We start from the raw sequence: 6,713 nt of genomic DNA on the forward strand, positions 1-6,713 counted from the left end.
CTTTCTCATTGCTGATCTATTTTTTAAAAATACCTATGTCTTTAAAATAAGAAACTGTCACCAGTTTTCAATTCTATCTGCCCCCTTCCCTTTTTTTAAAAAGTATTTTGAAATATTTAAGATATAAAAGAAATTAGACACACATTTATGTGCTCACCACCCAGCTTGCTAAAGAAATCAGTGCCAGTAGGATTGCCAGCTCTTCTGTATCACTCCCCCGTGATTCCCCAGGCTCCATAAACATAAATCCTGTATGCAGTGGTGAAGAGATCATTATGTGATGCTGAGAGATGGGGAAAAGGAAGTGCAAGAGAGCTAGACTTTCCTCCACTTACTAATATGAACTCTGGGGCAAGTTTGTAGTTTCTGTCAACTTAAAAAATATTCACAACTTAAAAGTTGAGAGTTATGTTTTACTCAGTGGGAATTTTTAGGACTTCAAGCCTGGGAGTCAGCATCTCAAGTGACTCTGAGAGAACTGCCCCAAGGAGATAAGGGAAGGAGCCAGGTTATCTAGAAGTTTTCAAGTAAAGGGTAGATAGTCTGAACATCAAAAGATTATTGTTAATGAAAACCAGCTGTCCCAAGTTAAGGAATTCAGTGCTTTTCTAGGTATGGGAAGATGCAAGAGTCTGGGCTCCTTAAAATCATTCCTTTGGTATCAGTTCAGTTCAGTTCAGTCGCTCAGTCGTGTCCAACTCTTTTCAACCCCATGGACTGTAGCATGCCAGACTTCCCTGTCCATCACCAACTCCCGGAGCTTACTCACACTCACGTCTATCAAGTCTGTGATGCCATCTAACCATCTCATCCTCTGTCATCCCCTTCTCCTTCTGCCTTCAATCTTTCCCAGCATCAGAGTCTTTTTCAAATGAGTCAGTTCTTTGCATCAGGTGGCCAAAGTATTGGAGTTTCAGCTTCATCATCAGTCTTTCCAATGAATATTCAGGACTGATTTCCTTAAGGATTGATTGGTTGGATCTCCTTGCAGCCCAAGGGACTCTCAAGAGTCTTCTCCAACACCACAGTTCAAAAGCATCAATTCTTCAGCGCTCAGCCTTGTTTATAGTTCAACTCTCACATCCATACATGACTACTGGAAAAACCATAGCTTTGACTAGATGGACCTTTGTTAGCAAAGTGATGACTTTGCTTTTTAATGTGCTGTCTAGGTTGGTCATAACTTTTCTTCCAAGGAGTTCAGTTCAGTTCAGTTCAGTTCAGTCGCTCAGTCGTGTCCGACTCTCCGCGACCCCGTGAATCACAGCACGCCAGGCCTCCCTATCCATCACCAACTCCCTGAGTTCACTCAAACTCATGTCCACAGAGTTGGTAATACCATCCAGCCATCTCATTCTCGGTTGTCCCCTTCTCCTCCTGCCCCCAACCTTTCCCAGCATCAGAGTCTTTTCCAGTGAGTCAACTCGTCGCATGAGGTGGCCAAAGTATTGCAGTTTCAGCTTTAGCATCAGTCCTTCCAATGAACAGCCAGGATCGATCTCCCTTAGAATGGACTGGTTGGATCTCCTTGCGGTACAAGGGACTCTCAAGAGTCTTCTCCAACACCACAGTTCAAAAGCATCAGTTCTTCGGCGATCAGCTTTCTTCACAGTCCAACTCTCACATCCATACATGACCACGGGAAAGACCATAGCCTTGACTAGACGGACCTTTGTTGGCAAAGTAATGTCTCTGCTTTTTAATATATTATCAAGGTTGGTCATAACTTTCCTTCCAAGGAGTAAGCGTCTTTTAATTTCATGGCTGCAATCAGCATCTGCAGTGATTTTGGAGCCCAAAAAAATGAAGTCTGACACTGTTTCCACTGTTTCCCCATCTATTTCCCATGAAGTGATGGGACCAGATGCCATGATCTTTGTTTTCTGAATGTTGAGCTTCAAGCCAAGCTTTTCACTCTCCTCTTTCACTTTCATCAAGAGGCTTTTGAGTTCCTCTTCACTTTCTGCCATAAGTGTAGTGTCATCTGCATGTCTCTGCTTTTTAATATATTATCAAGGTTGGTCATAACTTTCCTTCCAAGGAGTAAGCATCTTTAATTTCAAGGCTGCAGTCACCATCTGCAATGATTTTGGAGCCCAGAAAAATAAAGTCTGTTACTGTTTCCACTGTTTTTCCATCTATTTCCCACGAAGTGATGGGACCAGATGCCATGATCTTAATTTTCTCAATGTTGAGTTTTAAGCCAACTTTTTCACTTTCCTCTTTCACTTTCGTCAAGGGGCCCTTTAGTTCTTCTTTACTTTCTGCCATAAGGATGGTGTCATCTGTGTATCTGAGGTTATTGATATTTCTCCCAGCAATCTTGATTCCAGCTTGTGCTTCATCCAACCCGGCATTTCACATGATGTACTCTGCATATAAGTTAAATAAGCAGGGTGACAATATACAGCCTTGATGTATTCCTTTTTCTATTTGGAACCAGTCTGTTGTTCCATGTCCAGTTCTAACTGTTGCTTCCTGACCTGCATACAGATTTCTCAGGAGGCAGGTCAGGTGGTATGCTATTCCCATCTCTTTCAGAATTTTCCACAGTTTGTTGTGATCCACACAGTCACAGGCTTTGGCGTAGTTAATAAAGCAGAAGTAGATGTTTTTCTGTAACTCTCTTGTTTTTTCAATGATCCAATGAATGTTGGTAATTTGATCTCTGGTTTCTCTGCTTTTTCTAAATCCAGCTTGAAATTCTGGAAGTTCATGGTTCACATACTGTTGAAGTCTGACTTGGAGAATTTTGAGCATTACTTTGCTAGTGTGTGAGATGAGTGCAATTGCATGGTAGTTTGAGCATTCTTTGCCATTGCCTTTCTTTGGAACTGGAATGAAAACTGACCTTTTCCAGTCCTGTGGTCACTGCTGAGTTTTCCAAATTTGCTGGCATATTGAGTTCAACACTTTCACAGCATCATCTTTTAGGATTTGAAATAGCCCAACTGGAATTCCATCACCTCCACTAGCTTTGTTCCTTTGATATACACCTAAGTTAATCTGTGGCCAGTTTCCTTTGTTTTCACTTCCTGAGCTTCTTTGCCTCAGGGTTCACCATGGAGAGTGGCTACAGTCAGATGGCTGCTCAGTTCAGTTCAGTCGCTCAGCTCAGTCATGTCCAACTCTTTGCAACCCCAGGGACTGCAGCACACCAGGCTTCCCCTGTCCACCACCAACTCCCGGAGCTTACTCAAACTCATGTCCATCAAGTCTGTGATGCCATCCAACCATCTCATCCTCTGTCATCCCCTTCTCCTCCTGCCTTCAATATTTCCCAGCATCTAGACAGCAGGTATTCTTCTCCTTCTTGAGCTCCCTCAGGGTTCACCATCCTACATTGAAGGACTGCAATTGCTGATGATTTGACATCCTTGTTTAATGATATGGCAGGAAATATTCCATTTCTCACATCTATAAACTTCAGTTTCCTAAATCATAAAACAAGGAACAATATTCACCTTCCAGGCTGTTGTCAGGATCAACTAATAAAAATGTATGTGAGAGAACCCAGCACTGGGCTTTCAAAAAGGTTTGATGTTGTGTGTGTATTTCACCGTTTTCATTAATGTCCTTGAGGGGCCTCCTCCTACTTCTACAAATGCTGTTTATTCTTCGATGTTTATTCATGGTGGAGAGTATAGATGCTCACATGCCCTGGGGACACAGGAGACTTATACTTCCCTGTCCCCTTATATGGTGCCCTGAGGACAAAAGAACAAGATGAGGGGACTTCTTTGGTTGTCCAGTGGTTAAGAATCTGCCTTGCAAAGCAAAGGACACATTCAATCCCTGGTCAGGGAACTAAGAGCCCACATACCTCGGAGCAACCAAGCCCCGTGCCACAACGTTAGAGAGGTCCACAGCCAACAACTGAGATTCTATGTGCCACAGCTAAGATCTGATGTGGGCATGCTCACTCACTAAGTCGTGTCTGACTCTTTTGCAACCCTATGGACTGTAGCCCACCAGACTCTTCTGTCCCTGGGATTTTCTGGGCAAGCATACTGGAGTAGGTTGCCATTTCCTCCTCGGGAAGGGGATCTTCCCAACCCAGGGACCAAAACTGCATCTCCTGCTTGGCAGGTGGATTCTTTACGACTGGGCCACCTGGGAAGCCCAAGACCTGATGCAGGCAAAATTTTTAAAAGTAATAAATATTTTACTTTATTTTATTTTTTTAAATAAAAATATTTTATTAATTACCTTACATTAATATATTGGTTGGTTTCCAATAAAATAAATTTTTAAAAAACAAAATAAAAGTATTGTTAAATTAAGAAAAATAAAGCTAATGCTTTAGAATAAAAAAATATTTTATTAAATATTTTTATTTTAAAAATATTTTTAAAAAATAAAAATATTTGAAAAAGAACAAGATGAGCAAGAAAGGTCTTGAAGTGTAGGAACAGGAAAAAACCCAGACCCTTATAGCCCTTCCCGCCATGTTGTAACCATTGCAGAATTTTGAGCCCTCCTGTGTAACATGGCCTGTCCCCTTCCTGTCCCATACAAGGAAAGGTATGTCTTACTCTTCATTCACCCCTATATAGGGAATGCACACATACCTCATCCAATCAGCAAATGATTTGCAAGACCCCTACCTCGTTCCTTTGTTCTCCAGCTATAAAAGCAGACTAAACACCCACGTGAGCGGTCAGCTCTCCATGATTATCGGGAAGCTGGCCTGCTGTACTGGCAGTAGCCCCCTTCCTCCCCCATTCTAATAAATTTTATTCTCTTTTCATTCTGCCTCCTGTTTGGAAATTCTTTTCCAACCTGTGCACCGACACCTTGCAGTCAGATAGCGTGTTATGACTAGTTCTGGCCCACAGGCTCTGGTGGAGGTGGGCAGCAAATGTGGTAAAACCAAAGCATTTGACTTCCATTGAAAGACCCTCATCCCCATGTGGTAACCATGGGGCAACTTTAAAAGGGTGGATCACTAAAGTGCTGTATTTGCCTTGAAAATTCAACCCACCTGCATTGGACTTATGTGACAAATCTCTGTTGTTTTGAGCCATTGAGATGTTGGGGTTGTGTTTTCTGTAGCAAAACCCGCCTATCCTATGCAAGTTCCTCCTCAAAGTCTTTTCTGATAGTTCATACCCTTCCTGGAATAGGAATCAGAAAACAAGATTTTACTCCTGGTTATGCTTATTAAAATTGGGATCTCCCCAAGTGGCACAGTGGTAAAGAATCCTGCTGCCAATGCAGGAGATGCAAGAGATGTGAGTTTGATCCCTGGGTCAGGAAGATCCCCTGCAGTAGGAAATAGCAACCCACTCCAGCATTATTGCCTGGAAAACTCCATGGACAGAGGAGCCTGGGGGGCTACAGTCCATGGAGTCACAAAGAATCAGACACGACTGAATGTGCGCACGCGCACACACACACACACACACACACACACACACACACACACACACACGTGGTTAAGACTCAGAGCTCCCAATGCAGGGAGCAAGGGTTTGACCTGTGGTTGGGGAACTAAGATCCTGCATGCCGCAAAATGTGGCCAAAAAAAGTTTAGAAAAAAAATAAAATTGGGACCGAATCTAGTATCCTCATATGTAAAGTTGGAATAAAATCTACTCTGTCTACTCAGAGCTTTTGTGAGTGAAAATGAGATCATGTATGTGAAAATTTTTCTACAATTGAAAGCTCTATACAAGTGGAAGGAACTGAAAATTCTGATTAATAGGGTTACCTGATATTACAGCAACCACACTACCTAAGTTTCCTGAAATGCTGCTAATTTAAAATATTTTCCAGTGTCCTATACAAGTATTCGAAGTGAGGAAAAATATCATGACTGTATCATTTCTGGGTTGCTGTTTTTCACTTTCTATTTGAAAATTGAAATGATTCATCTTGTAGGCTGTCCAATATGGGGGTGGGAGGGTCTCTAGGTGTTAAATTATTTAGAGATAAGAAGGGTCTCTAAGTCTTAAATTATAAGGGTAGAACACAGTTATTTAGTTCAAAACATATATTGAACAACCATTACGCATGTGTGGCAATCAGCCTTGAAGATGATATTTAGGCCCTTGTGTGATCCCCTTCCACATGAACAGAGTGAACCAATGCAACCCGAGTTCCAACCAGTAGGATGCTCTGAAAGTAACAGAATGCAACTTCCTACACTAGGTAGTCTCCAAGGTTCCGAAGGAACCAATTAAAGAATGCATAGCTGCTAAGGGAGAATTTCTTGGTGAAAAAGGACAGATTCAGAAAGAAGGTTTCTAAGTGATTCCATCTCACTTTATTTAGATAGCAAATTCAAAACGAGACTCAGCGCTCCATCATTTCTCTTTCTTCATTCGTCCGTCTATCTATCCATCTATGATCTCTATGTCTATTTTAAAGTTAAATTTCACAAATGAGATCGTTTTCATGATGCATATTATTCGATTTAAAAAAATTTTTGTTTATTTATTTATGTTTAGCTGTACAGGGCCTTTGTTGATGCTCATACTTTTCTAGTACCATGAGTGGGCTACTAGATAAAATAAACAGTATGGTAGAATTGTATCTTTTGCAATTATTTGAACTTATCAAAAAAAATTTTACACACGCCAATCTAGAATTGGCAATGGAATGTGTGTGTATCAGTCCCACAATCATGTCTGAATGTGGCCCTTTGGACTGTAGCCCACCAGGTTCCTCTGTCCATGGGATTCTCCAGGCAAGAATACTGGAGTGGGTTA

The sequence above is a fragment of the Moschus berezovskii genome, chromosome 14, assembly GCF_049115385.1.
Source record: "Moschus berezovskii isolate FMDL1 chromosome 14, NW_MosBer_1.0, whole genome shotgun sequence".
Lineage (NCBI taxonomy): Eukaryota > Metazoa > Chordata > Mammalia > Artiodactyla > Moschidae > Moschus > Moschus berezovskii.